This window comes from Neofelis nebulosa, chromosome 8 (genome assembly GCF_028018385.1).
Source record: "Neofelis nebulosa isolate mNeoNeb1 chromosome 8, mNeoNeb1.pri, whole genome shotgun sequence".
NCBI lineage: Eukaryota > Metazoa > Chordata > Mammalia > Carnivora > Felidae > Neofelis > Neofelis nebulosa.
In genome coordinates this window covers 93,251,926-93,274,650 of record NC_080789.1, presented here as the reverse complement: position 1 = coordinate 93,274,650, position 22,725 = coordinate 93,251,926, and the positions used below count along the sequence as shown (strand labels likewise).

Sequence of the window (22,725 nt, the reverse complement as noted above, 5' to 3'; positions counted from 1 at the left end):
TATAATCAATTGTACGTGTGTTGTTTTTACCACTTAGCGGCTATTTTTTTTTTTTAACTCAAAGGCCATCATTTATGAATAACCCTGAAATGTTTTCTTTCCTTCTTCTCCAATTCCCATTTACCTTCCCACTTAAAGTCATCCTCTCTTCCCTTAATTGTCGTAAACCTCTATTTTACCTCCAATGCATGCTTAATATTTTGTAAAATAGTCCTTCCGGGGTTACTACAACTTTATATCACAGACCTGGGAAATACGCAATCCTCTCCCCATCCTTTCTACTTTATAAATTCCTCAATGCACTCAAACCAATAAGTGAAATTATCTAAATTTAGAAGTCCAAATATGATTTTGAAGAAATAAGCTACACAAATAATAAGCATTTGAGTATTTAACTTTTTAATTAAACCTCTAAGCCTGATGATCATGTGCTATTTGGCCACCAGTGATCACCCAGAGAATCAGGGATCACATGTTCTAGTAAGGAACACCCTTCCCTTAGGCTGGTTATTTTTAGAAAAATGGCAATATTCATTCTAGCTCAGATTTATTCCTGATGTTGTAATAATGCAAATGTACTTTCCTTCTCAGGATCAGACCCAGCTGAAACAGTCTACATTCCTTTTTTCCTGCTTTTTCTATGCAAACTCTTGGTCCAAGTTCCATTCAGACCCTCTGACCGTAGTTACCAAGGTTTGGGACATCTGGGCTGCAAGTGACCTAGGATAATCTGGGATTACCAACAATCTGAACAGTTTGATGTAATTAGGTAGGCTTCAGAGAGAGAGTAGTAGCCTTCATCCAAGGAATCCCTATACTCACAATTATACCATGAATTTCCCAGTGAAATGTCCATTCATTCTTTGTCCATTCAATAAATCTTGCTAAGGGCTTTCTATGTGCCAACAGATACTATGCGTATGAAGCTGGGTATACAAGGAAGAACAAAACACATATAATTCCTGTCCTCAGAGTCGTTAGGAGACACAATGACCTTCTTTGATATTCCTTTGAATATGCCAAACTCTTACCATCCTCAAGGCCTATCATTATCTGTCTGGAATAATTATCCTCTTTGTCTTTGCCTGACTCCTGCATTGCAGCTTAAATGACCCCTCTTGGGATGTCCTGTCCGGACCTTCCAATCTATATTATTAGATCCCTCATTGCATGTTTTCACAGTACCCTGAAATCTTCTTCATAAGGCTTTATAATTAGACTTATGGGCCAATATTTGTAACATGAGCTTTTCAAAAATAAATGGCTGCCCAGTATACTTTCTATTGAAGCAGAATAAACTTTTCTATTCTGTACTTTATATTGAAAACGTTTTAAGTCTCATCTTTCTTTTAGGTGAATATTATTTTAATTCTTTCAGGGGCGCCTGGGTGGCTCCGTCAGTTAAGCGTCCAACTTTGGCTCAAGTCATGATCTCACGGTTCGTGAATTCAAGCCCCAAATCAGGCTCTGTGCTGACAGCTCAGAGCCTGGACCTGCTTCGAATTCTGTGTCTCCCTCTCTCTCTGACCCTCCCGCATTCATGCTCTGTCTCTGTCTCAAAAATAAATAAATGTTTAAAAAAAAAACAGATGAGTCTTGAATTTTTTCTTTACACTTTATCTCTGTAACTCCACAATTTATCCAAAGATCTTCCTTCATTTGCAAATTTTATAATAAAATTACAATTCTTCAAACAGTCCTATTTTTTGTATGTGAAACTTAAATGTTCTGTTTATATTTGAGATACTAGCTAAAGATACTACAAATGTCCACATATGATATCTATTTAGATATTTTCAAGCCAGAATTCTGAATAGTCTATACTCAACTTTTATCATTTTCTTATGTGGGAGACCCAAATATATAGGAATCCCACTACTCATTAAGTGTGAAACTTTAGGTTTACTTAGCTTCTACAAGCCAGGATTCCTCACTTAAAGTAGTTATAGTATCTGGGATGCCTGGGTGGCTTAGTCGGTTAAGCGTCCAACTTTGGCTCAGGTCATGGTCTCAAAGTTTGTGAGTTCAAGACCCACATCGGGCTCTGTGCTGGCCTGCTTCAAATTCTGTGTCTCCCTCTCCCTCTGCCCCTCCCCACCTCTCACTGTCTCTCTCTCCCTCTCTCAAAAATAAACATTTAAAAAAATTAAAGTAGTTATGATATCTTTTAAGGGTATGAGAAATAAATAAAAGGTATACAGAGCCCCTCGCAAAATATTTTTAATAAATATCAACTCCTTCCCACATATGAGGGGAAAAAAGGCACATGTTCAGAAATGTAGCTATGAAATATAATACCAGTTTCCATTCCCTAATCTGATTTCCTAAAAGAGAACAATCTAACTTTTTTTTGGACTATTTTTCAGGTCAGGTGTTGACAAACTTTCTATAAAGGGTCAAGTGGCAAATATTTGGGGCTTGTGGGTCTCTGTTGATAATTTTTTGTTTTTAATAATCTACTAAAAATGTAAAAACCATTCTTGGCTTATAGAAATAAAATAATCTATTGGTCAGTTTGCTAATCCCTTGCTCTAAATACATAAATACTCATCAATTCCACCCTTATTTATCCATTACCTGTATAATATTTAGCTTTTAATCAACACTCAACTGAAGAACTACTCTCTCCACTATTCATCAATGCTTCCATTTAACAAGTAGGGATTAAACACTTGTGTCCGTGTTTCTATGTAAGGCCCTGTGAGGTAACTGGCCACATAAAGAAAAAGTGACTAAGGACAAGCAATAAAATCAGTACAAATAAAGTCTTTTGAAAGCATCCTTTAGCATAACCTCTCTCTTTCCTCTTTTTTTTCTCCCTGAGCCTACTACTAATCAGGATTTATAATATAGCTATTTTATGCTCATGACCTCAGATTTCTTGTGCTATAACCTTGTATCAAAACTGGTACTGATTTTAGTTCTTTTATGAGAATCTGATTGGGCTACCCACGACATAGAGTGAGAATCCCCTCTGCTCATTCTCCATTGGGCTCTCATCTTTCAATTCTAACAATTCTGTTACAAATTCACCTCCTTTTTTTCCAACTTCCAAAGCAATTATTTCTCCTTCTATTCAGCTCAGCCTACCTCCTTATTGCCAACTGTCCAAATTTTCTCCCTTTCTATATATAAACTCCAGAAAAAAAACAAACAAAAAAACCCCTGAATTAGGTATTAGAATTAATTTCTGTTATTGTTCTGCCTCTGACAATCTGCACATTTCTTAGCCTGGGCACCTCAGTTTCTTCAATTATTACAGGCATTGAAATAGCCCGTGATGCCAATCAGACACAGTTAAGAAGCGTAGAGGAAATAACACCTGTAGTTTATTAATTTATAATCTACAAAGTACTGTGACAGACCACTAAAATCTAAGGCTCAGAAGTCAGACCTGATTCTAGAACTGGCTCTGCCCTTTATATTTATGAGTTACCTACCTTGGGTAAGTTAATTAGCCCATCTAAGTTTCATTTTCCTCATCTGTAAAATGAAGACAGTAATAACACATACTTTATAGCGTTTTATGACAATTACATGGCGTAAACTATGTCAAGCGCTTATCACAGTGCCCAGCATATAGTAAAGGCTCAAAAAATGTTAAACATAATTACTCTTATTTAAAGGTAAGATATATTTTTACTCCAGGAGGCCACCGGCTTTTGTATTTATTTCTCAGTCCCTGCCTGCTTTTGAAGATACCCATTTATGTCCACTGGTAAATTTATGCCCTTTTTTGTAAAAAAAAAAAAAAAAAAAAAAAAAATCATTTGGTATTTTGCTCTGTCATGCTGTGTCCCTCCTTACAGGGTCTATTTAGTTTCTTTCACCATCAAAAGAGAGGGAAGACAAAGAGCAGAAATGAAGGAAAAAGAGAGGGAGAACCATCAGTTTGCACTCTGTAGGTTAACAATTAGGACAAGCATGTTCTGTTATAATGCAACACACATATTCCTAAAAATCATGATGCAATGCAAAATCACATCATTAAAACCACAAGGCTTATGGAGAAAATGGGGTTAGAAGCACAACACTCAAAAACTCTGTCAGTGACACTTCATAAAAAAAAGGAAAAAAACTAATAAAGATTGTAGCAGTTTTACATATGTTAAATGGTTAAAAAAAATAAAAACCACAATAAACATGGTACCTTACCTTGAAAAAGACCTGAAGTTTGCTTGTGGAATTGGCTGCCACAGGGTTACAGCTAAGTAAGTTATTGTGAAATGGAGGGAAAAGGGTTATCTGAAATTGGAGAGAAAACTATAAAAGATATGGGTGTGTTTGCAGTTCATAGCGTACAATGAAGTGAGGTAGCTGGAGATGTCCGAGGACTGTGCACATGCATTTTGTGTATTCCTATGTGGCTCAGGTCAACCAGGTGGAACTTTCGGTGTTCACCTACTATTTCTCAGATAATATCACACGAGAAGTGTGAAATTTACGTTATCCTCAAATTGTTCCCTAGTACCAATAATGTAGGAATAAATTCCCATTTTCAAAACAAGCATTATAGAAGAACTGACTATTCATTCCCAAACTACAGACTCATGATTAATGTTCTCTGACTCAGAACTCTAGTCACGATCTACAAAGCCTGTGTTACTCTTCAATTTCCTATTAGCCCAAAGTGTTTATCTAGAAAACGTTGTTCTTTCTTCGTCAGTATTAAGCCATTAAACATGATCTAAAACATTTCTTAACTGCATCTTTGACTGTTCCCTCAGCTTTCCCTTCTGGGGACAGCTCGGATTCAGACAGTTATGTCACAATTGTTTTCTTCTCTAACTGATCCCCTATCCCCAAATGTCCATTCCAACAGAGGAATAAAATGTCTGGTGGTAACACGCTGTCATGTCATTTCATTTATTTGCTCACCAAATATTTATGAGTATTTCCTGAATACAAGGTAACACAGGAGAAACATGATGAAACCACCTCCATCCATCCTAGTAAGAGGTAAGAGACTTAAGTAATTCAGTGGATCATTTAAAGTTGGTCGAGGCTATACAGGAGGGGTAAAATATTATAACACATGTAAAAATAACTACAACACAAGACAGAACATGAAGCACCTTAAGACAATGCAGAAGGGGCACCTGGGTGGCTCAGTCAGGTGGGGATCTGACTTAAACTCAAGTCATGATCTTGCAGTTGTGAGCTTAAGCCCTATTTCAGGCTCCCTGTTGTCAGCACAGAGCCTGATTCAGATCCTCTGTCTGGCTCACTCTGCCCCTCCCCCACTTATGCTCTCTCAAAAATAAATAAAAAAATTTTTTTAAATGCAGGAAAAAAAAAATCAGATTACTTTCAATGTTGGAAAAAGGGACCAGGAGAAATTTAATGGGGGTGATTAGCAGACCTTATGGATGAGTTAAATTTTGATTATGAGGGAAACGCTTTCTAATTGCTGCACGAATAAAGAAAAAGGCAGGAAATATATAATAAAGCATAAAGATCAAGACACGTAGGCCACAAATTAAGATACATGATGACAAATAATAAGTTCTATAACAAACTTTGAATTTTATCTGATGGAAAATGGGAAAGTCACTGACAATTTTTAACCAGAAGAGTGTAACATCAGTGATGAATGAGCAAAAGGGAGCCCAACTGGCCTTCACAAACCCAGGCTTTGAAATAAGTGAAGAGACTTCATTCAGAGTCTTTGGAATGCCAAGTAAGAGCAGCAGGAGGGCTTTCCCAACAACAATCCCCAGCTTTGTGTCCAAGATTGATATTCACAGCTCTACTTAATGGATCCTAACTGTGTCATTTGGTCTGGCAAATTTTAAAAAATAGTGGCATAAAAAAATTACCTGCAAAATGAGAGGAAAGTATATTTTTGGAAACAATGAGGGAAAAAAAAGAATACAACTTAAGAGTAATAATAATATTAGCAGATATTTAAATCTGATCATTAGATCATATAATTAAGAAAGTTAATATGGTTTTGAATTACATCTAAATATCTGACACAATATTTTTTTAGTAGTCAAGAAGCTGTATATCAATGTTCTCCCAAAGCAAAACCTTCTTGGATTAATGTGCACATAAGGTCTAAGGCAAGTATAAGAAACACATGTTCCATTTCAGCTCAGATTTTACATCACTAAGTACAAAGAGCACAGTATTTCACATATTGCTTTAATACCTTAGAGTATATATTAAGAATTAAAACTACTACAAGTTTCTTCTAATCATGTCCCTGAATCTGTTAATGTATTCTATACAGCAGACAGAAATGCCACAAATTTTAACTAAAATAATACATTTTGATTAGCTGAAAGTCCACTTTTCAGTGTTTCATGAAAAAATTAAAAATTAAAAATATACACACGGGGGGTACCTGGGTGGCTCAGTCAGTTAAGTGTCTGACTTCAGCTCAGGTCATGACCTCATAGTTTGTGGGTTCAAGCCTCGCATCAGGCTGTGTGCTCGCGTCAGGCTGCTTTGGATTCTGAGTCTCCCTCTCTCTTTGCCCCTCCCCCGCTTGTTCTCTCTCTCTCAAAAATAAACATTAAAAAATATGTATATATACATACACATACACACAAGCTTAAACTCTAACAGAAAAAAGAATTTTAAAGAATAATTGTTTAATTAAATTAGAACTTTGTTACAGGGTAAATGATCAAAAGACTATATGAAAATCTACTTTGTTGTATCATCCGCACAAAAATTTTACACAATTCAAGTAAAGTATTATTTAAAAATCTAAAATATAATGAGCTAATTTTTGTCTGCTTAAAACTCTTCATGCTTACCTTGATGAATTAATGCAACATGATTTCTCTGAAAAATAAACTAAAAAGGAAACTTCTCTATACAATTTATTTCAGAATTACACAGAAAATGAGTATAAACATCTTATCCTTCCCAAAGTCATTTTCTCCTATATGTAATTTACTTAAACTGAAGAAAGTATTTCCAGGTCCATCTGCAAAAAAACAGAAACCACTTTTAAAACTAAACTCCAGGTGGGGCACCCAGGTGGCTCAGTTTTTTCGGCTCAGGTCATGATCCCATGGTTGGGGTATCAAGCCCCATGTAAGGCTCTGCACTGAGCATGGAACCTACTTGGAATTCTCTCTCTCCCTCGCTCTCTGCCCCTCCCCCACATTACATACCATTCCGAGAGCATATATAAAATTTATACTGAGCATGACACTGACACTTGCTTTAGAGTTCACCCTGTAAAGCTGACCAAAGCTCTGCAACAAGGTTAAGAATAACTCAGGTCATAAACATTCCACAGAATCTCACCTATGTATGCTACCAAACAGTTGCACATTGTGCTTATATGGGAAGTTTAAGTTTGTGGTGTAGATGACATTCCTTATGGTATAGAGTCTTAATAAATAGCAGACACATTAGAGAAAAATCAACATATTCAAGAATGTACTTCAATGGATCAATATAGGCATAATAACCATGGCACCTGAACTCAAGAATACACTACATTTCCCAGCACCAAAACAGAGATGTAACCGGTTATTTACTTTTGTTCTCTATCTAGTATACTGTGATACAATACTATTAACTCTTGTTTTTAAATAGTATAAATCTTGGCCTTGCACTTAATTACTCGTAACATAACAACAAAAAGACTCCTCCTAAAAAAAATTAAATGTAACAAATTGATAAAAGCTACAAAAACATCTCTATGTAAGAATTATAGATAGATAGATAGATAGATAGATCTATATATAGATATTTCACACTGAGCTCAAATTTTATACTTAAAACATAATCACATGATTGAATTTTTTGGAAGAGTTTTTCCTTAAAAATTTCCATTAATTGACTATTTAAATGTTTACAAGTTCCATTAATATACACAGGCTCAGGGGAAGAAGAAAAAAAAAACTTTAAATACACATATTCACTACAGTTTAGGTCCCAAGCAAAATGTTTACACAGAAATTTGGCAGTGTTAAGTCTGTGGACTCAAAGCCAATAACAACCTAAGAAAACTGAACTTGGTTAATAAGCAAATTTTCATAGTACAACTGACATTGTATAAACAATCCAAAGCAGTTAATATTTATAGGATAATCACAGTATTTTGCCTATCAGATTAACTTAAAGTAATTTTTAAGAAAACTTCATATATTCTATCTGTGCTTCCCCAACTATTAATCGTCAACAGATTTCTTCTCACCTACAATTTATGGGGGAAAATGATTCTCTTAAACATATGACCTAACAGAAAGAAATCCTTTAAAATCCCCCAGAGGCAGGAGGCAGGGCTCTGAGGAGCCCGAGGCACCAATTTCAACAAGTTCAGAATCCACTTGGAATACCAAATGGGAATTTAAGAAATTGTCAAAAGGCTAACTGGGACTAAAAAGTATTACTGCGTGTTTCAAGGTCTATATATATCTTCTAAAATAATTATGCCTTTGAGAGCCCTCCTTAGCAAAGTAAATATTCACAAAGTCAAACTTACCTACCCACACAATCCAAGCAAGACTCCCCTAAGCGATCCGCCAGGCAATATTGAGAGGACATTCCTCTCAGCTCACTCTGGGTGCCAAGTGACCTTCGGCATATCAACAGAAAGGGTGGGACTCTAAGCTTCAGTTTCGGCATTTTACTATAGTGAACAAAGTTTCTCCTCTGGTTTCTCTAGGGCGTTAACTAAGACTTCCTCTTCTTGTTAAGTAAGAAACACAACCACTTCATTTCCAACTCTTCCCTAAGGTGCTAAAGTAAAGCTGTAAATGGTGCAAATAATAATAGCTAACAACCACTGAGAACTTAAGATGTGCTCCAAACTAATACCATACAGACAGACACTATTATTATTCCCATTGTTAGGGGTGGAATCTCAGGAACAGAGGTTAATATGTAACTGGAAGAAACTCCAGGTACAGCAATGTGGCTAACTGAGCTAATGAAGACCTTCCACTGCAAACACACAGAAAAAATGAAAAAGAGTGTAACAAATTTTAAAAAGAAATAACACAGCTTCACTTACGACAAAGAAAATCCCCTGGTGCTACACCAAAGCTAGAACCAAGGGCCAAAGTGGTATGCACCAAAGTAAATACTGCCAGTTATGGCCTCCAGAAATGACCACAGGAATCACCTCAGCACTTCGGCCTAACTGAAATTAGTAAGGAGATGCCCTCTCAAGCAATGAGATGGGAAGAAAGTATTCTCTCTGAAGAAGAGTCTAGATTTCTGGCCCTGCTTTTCCTCAACACAGGATACCACCTACCCAACTGTACCCTGATGACCATGTGCAGGCAGAGAAAGAGCTCTCAGACACACAAGGTATAAAGTTGGTACTGAGATCCTTTCAAAAAACCAGAGCTATTTTCAAAAGGCTGCAATCACAGTTAAAAAATGATGCAGGGAACAGGACAAATCCACCCACTGTCTTAGTAAGACTTCAAGACAACCTGTCTCTGGGAATCTGGGTAAAAGCATAGGGGAAATGCAACAACCAGAAATTAAAACCCTACACCTGTGTCACAACAGTTCTCAAGTCTAAATCTTATTTGTATGAGAATCTTCAAACTCAAAAATTGAGATAAAATTGGGTCCGAGGCTTGTGATATCCCTGGAGTATCCAGAAGAAATGAAACCACTCTAGAGTAACACTCTATAGGCCACATGGGACCTCTATAAGCTAGAAAAACTAAACCAAACAACAACAAAAATCTCAAATGAAGATAAGCCTATAATTTAGAAATTACAAAACATGTAAGAAAATGATTTACTGTGATTGAACATTAACAAACCAAACAGGGGCGCCTGGGTGGCTCTGTCCATTAAGCATCCAACTCTTGATTTCGGCTCAGGTCATGATCTCACAGTTCACGGGATCGAGCCCATGTCAGGCTCTGCACTAACAACATGGAGCCTGCTTAGGATTCTCTCTCTTCCCCTCTCTCTCAAAATAAACAAATAAACTTAAAAAAGAAATGGGTATACACACACACACACACACACACACACACACACACACACACACACACACGTGTGTGTGTGTATACACCAAATAGAAAATACAGTACTCAACTAATTTTTTAACATGAAGATAGAAAAACAAAGCATAATTATTAAGAGACGGAGGAAGAAAAAAGAGCCTATAAAGAATAGGAAACAGAAAAAACAAGTAGGTTTTACAAAACCATACAAAATTTATATACAAAGACATGCATATTCTCTACATAGAGCACCCTGAGTTTTCATCAGGTTTCTGTAACTTAAAAAGAGAACATTGTTAGTATAGATGGATAGAAGTTTAAAAACTTACTTAGACAATAAGCAAAGCAGGAATTCAATTATATGGCAGGATCTATTGCACACCAACTTTCCCTCTCTATCATTGATGACCACTCTGCCCTTGCAATGCCCCAATCCTGGAAATCCTGACCCATCCCCCGGGCCGCCGTGAGCCCTCTCCAGCACCTGTGCAAAAAGGACAGAGTGGAAACTGTGATGTGCCACTCAGATCCCCTTTCAGGACTGAATGATTTATCCCCCTGTTGAACGGCTGCCAGCAGACAGCCTTCAGCTACCAGCTCTCTTGAGAACGGCTTTGGCTGAAGATTCTTCTCACACAAGCTCATGCTCCCTTTCCAGGGCAGCCCACATTCAAAGACAGGTGGCTGCAGGGAATATAAAGACGTGGCCCTCTCTCCCTAATGGGGGACAATGGTGGAGAGCCATCCTGGCTTCAGAACTCCCCTCTGGGTCAGACCTCCATCAGGACTGCACAGTAGCCTAATTTCCCTTCTGCCCAATACTGGTATCTCCCTTCCCTTCCGCAGGGGTTGATCCAAAGAGCACTTTTTAAGAAACTTCTAGCACACTAATTTCCATCTGAGAGTCTGTATCCTGGGGAACCCAGGCTGCAACAGAAGAGCATCATAAAAAAAAAAAAAGGACAGGATATGGGGCAGCACTATGAAAGGAGTGATAGTGGGAAAGGGCGGCCTGGGTGGCTCAGCTGGTTAAGGGTCCGACTCTTGATTTCAGCCCAGGTCATCATCTCACTGTTCATGAGCTCAAACCCCACATCAGGGCTTGGGATTCTCCCTCCCTCTCTCTCTCTCTCTCTCTCTGCCGCTCCACCACTCGTGCATGCTCTCTCTCAAAATAAATATTAAAAAAAAAAAAGGAGAAAAGAAAAATAATAAAACTTTGAAACCAATGAGGAGAACACCAGAAAGTACTAATATCTCTTTGGTGAGGAGACCAGTAGCACAAGGGAAAGACTTTTTCAAAATGAAAATATAATCATAAAATTCCACAACACAACATTTCACAACATCTCAAGGGTATACCAATTCCAGTGTGTCTTTGTGAAGACAATACCTCTTAGGTCCATGGGTCTGCTAAATGCCAAAAATGTTGCTGCTTAGATATAGGCCATTTATTCTTCTAAGACAGTCACTTTCCTAACAGTAAGTTAACTGGTACATTCAATTCCCTGCTGGGGGGCAAGTTTACTAATAGAGATGTACGTGTACAATTTCCAGCTTCCTTCAATAGTCATGGGAAAATGTGCAACAACCAAATCTAACACATTCCAAATACATGTTTCTTATGGCTACTTCTGGTAAATGCCCTATCTTCTAAGGGTGAGGAAATCTACAAATCCCATGAGCCCTGTTTATATTTACCCCATGTTCCAAGTAACAGAATTCTGATACACCTTTTGGTTCTGAACCACCAGTAAAGATGTTAATGACAGTTTTATAAAAGGTTAATCAGGTTCAGGCTAGTATATAACTAATCATTATTAAGAATACTAATAGGGGTGCCGGGTGGCTCAGTTGGGTAAGTGTCCGACTCTTGATTTCAGCTCAGGTCTTGATCTCAGGGTCATGAGTTCAAGCCCTGTACTGGGCTCTGAGCTGGGCATGAAGCATACTTAAAAAAAGAGAATATTAATAAAAAAAACTGCATGGACTATAGCTATATTCATTCATATGCACACTAAAGGATGTCAATGACACGGGACAAATCCAAGCAAGGCTCGTGGGTATTTGACTGCCTCACCCTTCTAAGACAGGGCATTGTACCAGAAGTAGCCATTAGAAATATATTTGGAACATAGATTTGGTTGCCACACGTCTTCCATAACTATTAAAGGAAGCTGGAAATTGCACACACACACACACACACACACACACACACACACACCCCTCTCTACTGGTGTCCCTGCCCTACATTCCACACTTTGTAACCACAAATACAAAGGCAGACAAGATAAAATGTAGCAAAATGTATCAAGACCTTCAGATTCAAAATGACATGAAGTCATTAACATAAATTATCAGGACAGGCAAGCAGAACAGATCAACAATGTCACAATACATTCATCCTGGAAATATGCAGAACTTCACTCTCAGTTTCTGTACACTTCAATCGCGGTTCCTCATCTGTCTTTCAGCACTTCCTCTCCCAAGAATCACAATCTGCTTTGTTTTCTGTAAACCAACCCTTCTTCTTCTAACTTTAAAACTCTCATTGGAAGTAAGAAACTAACATGTTACTAATGAGAGAATCCAAAAGAAGTTTCTAAAGTCTAAATTGCACATTGCCAAATCTCAATAACATGCAAGTTAAGCTAGCTAAATTCATATGGGTAGAATGATCAACCAAATCCTTTAACAACTTATCTAGATATGAAATAGCAGTGCAATATAATTCATATTTGGGGAGAGTCATGTAAGATTATTAATATATCACAGGCATACAAAAGAGCAAATATGCATGGGATGTGAATGAGATGAAGAACCAACTTGCTCATATTAAAAAAGATTAAATGATGGGGTGCCTGGGTGGCTCAGCTGGTTGAGCATCTGACTTCGGCTCAGGTCATGATCTCACGGTTTGTGGGCTCAAGCCCCGCGTCAGGCTCTGTGCTGACATCTCAGAGCCTAGAGCCTGCTACAGACTGTGTCTCCCTCTTTCTCTGCCCCTCCCCTGTTTGCACTCTGTCTCTCTGTCTCTCTCTCTCTCAAAAATAAGTGGATATTAAAAAAATTAATAAAAAAATACTAAATTTTAAAAGAGATTAAATGAGTCTCTATCATTTTGGAGATACTGTTTGGACACAGAATCTGGATTAAAGGTGAAAACAAACAAAAAAACATAATGGACACTTCTTGGGATGAATAAATATAAATAGCAGGACCAAACAATATTCATTGTTTACATAAGCTATTAGAAGAGTGGTACCATAATTACATTTTCAAGTCTACAGATGGTTTGAGTCTCCAATAAGAGAAGTACGAATTTGAGAAAAATGAACTGCAAAATTAGGTAACAGGGTATATATAAGGGAACAAAATGGTAGTTTCACCTTAAAGTAGCAAAGTTTAGGTATATACTCAGGGAAACACCACACAAACTCATTTGATTATGGATATTGTGTGTCAATTTTCCACTTAGGAATCCCCATACAGTTCCAGGAAGTCACACCCTTATTTGACAACTACAATCAAAAAGAAAAAAAAAAAAAAAAAAAAAAACATTTTTTTAATGGTGAAAACAAAAAAGTGATGTCTCATTTCTATTCAAGTCCTATAATCAAAGACAAGTAGTAAAGTGTAAAGACCTCAGTACTAAGAAACTGAAGGCTTGTGTTGAAGCATCAACTCTGCCACTTAGTAGCTCTATAACCTCAGGCAAGTAACTTAATCTCTCTCAGCCTCCATTTCCTCACCTGTAAAATGAGATCAATGAGACAAACTGGTGAGCTCCCATTCAGATCTATTCTAGAACATTCTCACAGTTCAAATTTAAAAACAGAAAATCTACTTAATTAGATTTTGGCTAAATCACTGTCAATGGCAGTTTTACACTTTTCAACAGAAAATGGTAAATTTTCAGAAAAATTAAATCACCGAATGAATAGTCAGGGAATCTAATGACAAATGAGGAAAAAGTATTAGTTGCTATGAGGACATTTGTCAATTTACCTCACAAATTATGAAATAACACATTTCAGAGGCCCCCCAATTTCTGCTAAAAAATTCCAATTTAAATAGACTCTTCTAAAACAAATAGGTATAAAGAATTTCTGGGAGGCAGGAAAAGTGGAAGCTTTTGGCATGTAGTACCAATATTTCCTATCATTATTAAGATTTCACTCAGAACTTCCTTATTTCACCTGACTCACATGGTACTAGCCTTCATAATTGACTCAGTGAATGCATATCAGAAGAACTAACAGATGTTCCTTGTAAAACGGCATTTTGTAAACCTATATCATCCTCCAAACCTTTGTTTTCCATAAAACGTGACTCTCAAAAAAAAAAAAAAAAAAAAAGATACGAGTACTTATTTTATTAAAATCATCAGTGCTTCTGGATTCTTTAGTGTCGTTCGGAAAGAAAATGGCATTTCATATAAGCCTACTGATGCTTTCTAGAGTATTTTTACCATAACTCTGTAATACAGTCAAGAAATTATCACATTAGCCATATAATGAGACTCAACCGCTCTTGAGTATTGTAATCATGTGCTATAGCACTGGGAAGAAAGGGAGGGAGGAAGAAAGGGAGGAGGGGGAAATCAACAGATACAGAAAACAAAGGCTCATAAGGACCTATCTTATCAAAAAATAAGAAACGCCCAAGTTTAATTTCAAAGCATATACCTACTGAAATACTGCAAAGAACCATCACATATACACTTCAACAAGTTAACTGAGCAAGCAGGCTTGAAAAAGTAAATCAGGAAGCATTACAATACAGAAAGAAATGCATGTTTTCAGAGCAGCAGTTTAGAAAAAGCTGTAGAAATAGCTATCAGAATGACATAGCTTATGTCATCCTTCAAAAATAAAACCTGCAATTAAATTTGCACATCAAATGATCCTTAAAGCTCATGTGTTACCAATAAAGAGGGGCGGCAGAGGGCACTTAAATCAGACAAGCTGTGTCAGTGGCACATAGTACTGTGGTCATATAAAGAGAAGCCATTACAGCAAAGCTTTAACAGGATCTGAAGTGGAATGTCACAGTGAAACACCGATATTAAACTGCCAGAGGCTATATTCATTTCAAAAAGTGATTTAACTTCTTTGAATATCACCAGGCTAGAGTCTGCACAGGCAGAAGAATATATAACTACATGGCCTTTGGCTGAAGTGTTAATACGTTGCAAGTTTACCGCGGTTGAGCAAAATATTAAGGATTACTTTCAAGTTTATTTCTCATCAATAAAATATTGATCCTCCAAAAAACTTCTTAAGCTTTATTTAATCTGCAGTTTCAAGACCTTCGAATGACAATTCTAACACTAGTATCTAATTCCTCTGTATTTGGGAGATGGACCTATGGAAAAGAGGTTAAATAAACCCATGTCAAGAGGTGAAATGTTATGGTCCAAAGACCAATGGGTTTGAAACCTAAAAGCTTAATTTTTTCCCCTGGCTCTATCATTTAGTATCATATGACCTTAAACAAATCATTAATGTAGGCAATAGAACATAGTTGTAAAAAACTCAGGTTCATCTGCAAAACAGGTACAAACACCAGTGCTATTATTTACAGCTGTATCACTTTGGCCAAGTTACTCCACCAAATCTATCTGCTTGTCTATGAAATAAAAATAATAGCATCTTCTTCAGAGAGACTGAATGACACAATGGATAAAAGAGCACAGTGTAATAAAGTGGTTAACTAAGTATTAAATGGTGAGCTTAAAGAACATCGCTATTTCTCTTAGTTTTCTTTACCTTTTAAGTAATCTACCTTAGATGTTGTCTTAGAATAATTTCCTGTGCTCCATGTTGTCTTTATCAGGTCACTGGTTACTTAAGAAAACTGAGTTCCCTCCATATTAAAAAAAGTTTGTTCACAACTAGGTAACCTTATGTATTTGCCTTTAAAATCCTCTTTCACTTTGGTCAGACAGATAATGTGACCACAGGTCAATGATCTGTGACCCTATTTAGTCAACTAGTCCAAACCTTTTGATATTTTTGACAAAATTCCTAAAGTCTTGTTGACATCAACTTGATTGTCAGGTTATCCAGAGGGCCCTTGGAAAATCTTAAAGGATTTGTCTCTCATCTTATGCAAGAGAGATGTTAATATAATTAGGTTTGACATGGGAAAGACTGAAATAAGAAGTGGTGGTAAACATTCAGGTTATGTTTTATGGATACATCGTATTAAGATAGGTATTCCAGAAGTCACACAAAGTTCATAGAAATTTGTTACCACCCTCTATCCAATTATCATCTTAGATTGTTGTATACCATAGAAATAACTAATTTTCCTATCAAATGAACTCTCATCAGAATTTTAACCGTACCAGGGTGCCTGGGTGGCTCAGTTAAGCATCCCACTTCGGCTCAGGTCATGATCTCACAGCTCGTGAGTTTGAGTCCCGCGTCGGGCTCCGTGCTGACAGCTCAGAGTTACTGTTCTGCTCCGATTCTTTCCTAAAAGTGTTTACAATCATCTACTATGAGAATGCTCTATGATGGTATCACTTGAAAAACTTTGACACTACGCCACTGGAATGGGTAAGAATTTCCAGAACTGATGTAGGAGCTGATAGACTCGTAAACCTGTTAACCCAAGAGCAGGCAGAGTAAGAATTAATTATAAGGGACTGAATGGACTGATATGGATGATTGTAACTTCTGTTTGAAGTAGCACTTGTTCTTTAATGTTGTGTTTTTCCGATTTAAGGAAACCTTTTTCTCTTTCCTTTTGAGCTACTTATAACTCACAGCAATTTGGTAAATTATACTTTTGTAAACAGAATTGAAGCATTTCTCTTTTCTCCCCAACTCATCTCTCCAGAATTTGAGAATTCTTACTGAGTATTCGTATTTTCATGGCAATACAGTTATTTGCATAAGTTCAATAAAAATCGGTCCTCCTTGTAACAGGACACAATTGTAAACATTGCTTATATTAGAAAGGCTTTGACTGGAATGTCATATTTGAAAATGATGTGCACAGAATCAGATGTGACCAGACAGCTTCAAGGAACCAAGGTTAGCTTTAAGGAGCCAATGCTTATAAAGCTACCCTTCTAAAAACTACCTGGTAGCTTGCTTATAGGATTTCTGCCTAACAGGTGGGTACCCTTACTTCCTAGCCGAATCCAGGAACCTCAGGATACTTGGGGGACCTCAAGAACAGAGGACTTTACTCACATTTATAAGTGTTACAGGCAAAATCTGACAGTGAGTCACTGGCTGAGTCTACAAGCTTCAAGAGCCTTTTGAAAGTCCAATCTATGATTCCTCATTAGAAGTTCCAGCAAAGCGGGGGTGCCTGAGTGGCTCAATCAGTTAAGCAATCAGACTCTTGATCTCAGCTCATGATTCATGAGATTGAGCCCCACATCAAGCTCTGTGCTGACAGCGTAGAGCCTGCTTTGGATTCTGTCTCCCCTCTCTCTGCCCTTCCCCTGTGCGCATGCACTCTCTCTCTCTCCCCCTTTCCTCTTTCAAAATAAATAAATAAACTTAAAAAACGTTTTGGCAAAGCAGACTTTTAAAAAGTATATATGGTCAACCACTATCCTTGCTGCACCGATATGATCATGCCAAGTTAATGAAACTAGACTCATGTGGCAAACAGATTGGTCTTACTTAAATTATCTTTGATAGAAATGAGGGTGACTATAAAGACAAAAATTGTGTTTCAATGGAAAACTACAGCATACCCATGTGGGTGTTAAATTCTAGTCCTCTTCATTGTCTTTAAGGTTTTGTTTTCTACCTACAAAGTAGATGGGATCCTGAATTCTTCTAGTCTCCTCCAATATCTAGCTACAATTCTCCAAACTAATGTTTCCAATTTTTCTCCCACCCTTCTGACTTGGAATTACTAAAAATTAAAACTGCCTTTTTCCCAAAGCCCTGCAAGTTGAAGCTGGACAACCTGATATCAATTTCAGAGAAATCACCACAACAACTCATATATGGACAACCCTTCCTGCCTACTGCTATGTGGGCCACTCAGAAAGTTCACCAGAACACCTGATGACATCACCAGAGACATTCAAACTGCAAACCAGGAAAACCTGCCAGGTTACTACCTTCTGCCCTCACCCTATCTGAAGATGCTCTGAGTCGAGCATCTATAAATATTCTTGATGACTAACTGCCCTCTGGACTCAAAAACCACGTTCATTGGTTAATGGTTTGTTCTAACCATTAACCATTAACCTTTTCTTTTTCTTTGGTATCCACAGAAATGTCCAGGACTGAGAAACTGGTTCAACAGATAATCTACTAAATCAGTTTCTAGACCTTAGAAGTTCTTGGGGGAAGTTTCAGATAGGGGAACAAATGACATGTTTTAGGACAAGCTAACCCTAGAATATGGAACCTTGGCATATTGGATATTTAGGGTAAAGGAGTTTGAGAAAATGGAAGAAGCAGGAAGATCACTCTGACCTTCCCTGGCCCTTCTCTCCTGAAATAGGTCATAAAACCCTAGTGTGAGAGATGCCCTCCATTCACCAGGAAGAAAGGAGCATCCTTATCTCTGAAGACAAAGGGACACTGAGAAGAATCAGAACAAACAGGCTTTGCTAAATCTCCCCCAGTTTACTATATTTATCCCATACTCTTTATTCTATCATATTCCTCCATAACTGATCAGTTTTCATCTAACCTAGATAAAAATACTCAGGCCTCCTTTTTCCTTTCTTTATGAAGGCTCCTATCTCATGAAAACCTTCTATTAAATAAATCTGTATTCTTTTCTCCTATTATTCCTTCTTTGTCAGTTTAATTTACAGATCCAGAGACGCTAAGAGAGCTGAGGAAAACTTTTTCCTCCCCTACACTCCACAGATGCTATACTTATACTCTCACCAAAACTGTATGTATATCACTTGTAAAAATCTATCCCAATTTGAAGGAGAAAAAACTTTTTATGCCATTCTTAGTTCAGCAGTGATCTTTCACTAAAACCTTAACCTCAAATTTTTCTTGCTGATTTTTCACTTTTTCGTTGAGATCAATAGGATTCATTCTGTTAGCTACCAGCATGGATTTTTTTTATTATGTATGTACAAGACACAAACATGCATAACATTTTTCCTCTAGACCAAAATAAACATACACCTTGCATTGAGGTTCTCAGTGTCAAGTTCTAAGTTAGAAAACTATAATGTAGACCTATTCTACATCTATTAAAAAAAAGAAAAGATAGTAGGTTAGGTCTTTTGGTACTCTCAACAATGTCAGTCAAAGAAAGACAGATGTATGTTTTCACTCATATGTGGGACTTGAGACAACTTAATGGAGGACCATGGGGGAAGGGAAGGGGAAAAAGTAGTTTCAGAGAGGGAGGCAAACCATAAGAGACTCTTGAATGCAAAGAACAAACTAAGGGTTTATGGGGCGGGAGCAGAGGAGAGGGGAAATAAATGGCTGATGGGCATTGAGAAGGACACTTGTTGGGATGAGTACTGGGTGTTGTATGTAAGTGATAAATCATGGGAATCTACCAGCAAAACCAAGAGCACACTGTATAAACTGTATGTTAGCTAGCTTGACAATAAGTTATTCATATATATATATATATATATATATATATGAAGAATATCAGACATGATTCCCTAAATTAACAACCACATCTGTGTATCTTTTTATAAATCTGATACATGTGGTAAAACTTTCTTTATATACCTGCCTAGATTATTCTAATTACATTTAATCCAAAACCAAAAGTGCCTGTTGACCAACTCCCAAGTTAAAATCATTTTATACTGCAGGGCATCTCTGTGGTTCAGCTGGTTAAGGGTCCAATTCTTGATTTCAGCTCAGGTCAGGATCTCAAGGTAGTGAGACTGAGCCCTGTGTTGGACTACAGGCTGGGTATGGAGCATGCTTAAGATTGTCTCTCTCCCCCAGGCACCTAGGTGGCTCAGTTGGTTAGGCATCCAACTTTGGCTGAGGTAATGATCTCACAGTTTGAGTTCCAGCTCTGCATGGTGCTTGGTCCTTGCTGACAGTGCGGAGCCTGCTTGGGATTCTGTCTCTCTCTCTCTGCCCCCGTCGCTCTCTGCCTCTCCCCCACTCGCTCTCGACCTCTCTTCTCAGAATAAACTTAAAAAAAAAAAAGGATTCTCTCTTTCTCTCCTTCTTCCTCTGCTCCTCTCCAACATGCACACACACTCTCTCTCTCTCAAAAAAAGATCATTTTATAGTGCAGAAGAAAAAACTTACACATTAACTTAATTCTAACTCTTAACCTCTTCCATCTCAACGAGGGCACAACTTAATTTTTACTGCAAACACAGAATTCAATTTTAAAATAACCAATATGTTGACTGTGCTAGTATTAAAGCATTATTTCATTTCTGTAAGGATGCCTGTTGTCATTCTTTCTTAACTTCCTTCTGACTTTGAATATTACAGTACTCATTAACAGAAAAGCTGTATGGTTTCATAATAAGGAATCAAAATATCACCCAAGGGTCAGTCAGTCCCTCTCTAATGCTCATGAACTTTCAGAACTTGGTGTCAAAATATAATCCTTATCCAAGACTCCTGGGATAAATCGTGCACTTCACATGTATGGTATTGTCTCAAATACCACCAAAAAGTCTCCATCAACTGACTTCGACGTCAGAGAAGGACTAAGATGCTAACAAGGCAGATTTTCTGACTGTCAATAAGTTTTGGCAAAAGCTTTCTATATCTTTAAATACAGAAATTAATTCAAATCAGCAATAATCCTACTTTAAAATTTGGCTGCTATAGCGTAATAAGTACATGTTGAATAGGGGTTACATGGCTCTTTAGATTTTTACATGCATCTTATAGAAAGACACATACATATGCATAACTCCCACACAAAATTTTCCTGGCTGGTCTTGCTCCATTTTGCAAGGGGGCTTGTTTACAGACAAGCCAGTATCTCCAAGGAACAGATACTACTTTATTGTTAAAACCTATCAGTCTTCAAGGTTTTCCCCCTCCCAAACTAAAATACCATAAGATGCATTAGAATAATGAGTCTTATATCATTTTGATTCATTTAACAATGAAATAAAATTCGATGTCAAAACAAAAGATCACATAGGCATCCTGTTAGGGAACATAAAAAACATCTACTTTGTTTACTTTGAGGCAAATACTCTTCTGCATTCTATTAGGATACCACTAGCCCAGGGATCCACACCAATAAATCAGGATAAACCAGCAGATCTTATACTTACCTGCTAGATCTCCAAACCAAGTTCATTCACAGGGACTTCCAGTAATTACAGCAGCAACATGCTTTATCTCTACCACTAGCTTTGCAATGACTGAAATCACTCTCAGAGGATGTGTGGGCACACACAGTATATAGTTTACATAGCACTTTCACTTACGTTATTAATTCTTTGACTTTTGTCACCTTATCAAAAATTATACAATGGGGTTACACTAGCAACTCTTAGTCACACAGTTCCTTACCCACTACTCGGTACTGACCTTGGACTTCAGACCTGTAGAAATCTCATTACAACAGCCCTGATTCACCAACAAAGAACAGAGAGATGAATGAAGAAAAAAAAATACAAATGAGGGGGAAATATGAATTTTAAAAATTCATAAGCTCTGTCAATAAACAGTGTCTTAAACATTTGTTGAAATTTGTCTCAGGTGAGTTCTGAAGGGGAAGGAGAACTTTTCCTTTGTCCCTTTCCAGGTTCTCCGGCTGGTCTAACAACAAATTGACATAAAACGGATGAACAGGAGAATAACAATTAATTCATACATATGGGAGCTCAAAGAAACATGAATTTCAAAGAAATCACCAAAACAAGGAGATTTTACATCTTTTAGACAAAGAAAAAGTACATTCGTGAGGAAATGACAAGACAAAGGGGTTTGTGCTTGTGGTAGGAAATTAGTAAGGAAGCAGTAACAAGGTTTGTTTATACAAGCTTCTCAGACTTGAATTCCCTCTCTTTGGTAAATAAGGATGCTTTTTACCCTCCAGGTGCAGGGGGGGTACCCTTCACACGGAGAATTTAATTCCTGCTTTCAGAGGGAGAGAAGAGGGTCAGTGTCCTTCTGGCACAGGCTGTTTCTTAAGTGACTTTAATCCACAATAATCGTTATGCCAAAGTGGTATATTCTGGGGCAGCCTGTCCTGAACCCATCAGTGTGCTGACTTGCTCATAGAAAATGTAGAATTCTCCCTTTAGGTTTTATTAGAGATATAAACACACACTCTAAATACAGACTGCCCTTCAGGTTAATCTGTATTACAGAAGTACATATACACGCTAAAAGCATACAAGTAGCACAGGTATATGCATAAACATTGAACACCACATAAATCTAATGAAATCACACTTGTGTATAAACAAAAGATCAGAAGACTTTAATAGGATGACCAGTGAGGAGTCAGTCAGTTTACATAAAAACTGAATAAATAAAAGGTTTCAGGAAGAAAATTGTCACTTCTTTTCCAGTAAGGTGAGAAAGACTTCGTGGGGAGTTTAATATCTGAAGATAATTTCCCAAAAAAACTGAAGAGCCTGATAAAGCAAGGAGGATTGTTTTCTTTCACATGACAGACAAGTTGAAAAGAATACAAACAGAAAAACATCAAGAAAGAAGAGGGTTCATTACTGTCAAGGACGACAGAGTGGTGGGTTTTAGGGAGAGGGCTGCGAATTTCATATTCACCTACGGGATAGGAAGTTCAGTCCCTGTGGCTTCTCAGGAAAAAACATCTTACAAACAAATCACCTGGAAAAGGCAGCACTGGC

General features: G+C 37.4%; 1 protein-coding gene across 2 annotated transcripts in view; it reads right to left on the bottom strand.

The window, feature by feature from the left end:
- EPS8 (epidermal growth factor receptor pathway substrate 8) overlaps positions 1–21,222 on the bottom strand; it is a 120,063-nt gene extending 98,841 nt beyond the window's left edge. Inside the window, exon 1 of one of the 2 annotated variants that reach the window (XM_058743575.1) lies at positions 21,178–21,222. The gene's annotated coding sequence lies outside the window, so the exon portion shown is untranslated. Of the gene's footprint in view, positions 1–8,452; positions 8,737–21,177 lie in introns of those variants that run through there. The other variant, XM_058743574.1, reaches the window with a different exon arrangement.
- Between the last annotated feature and the right edge of the window lie 1,503 nt (positions 21,223–22,725).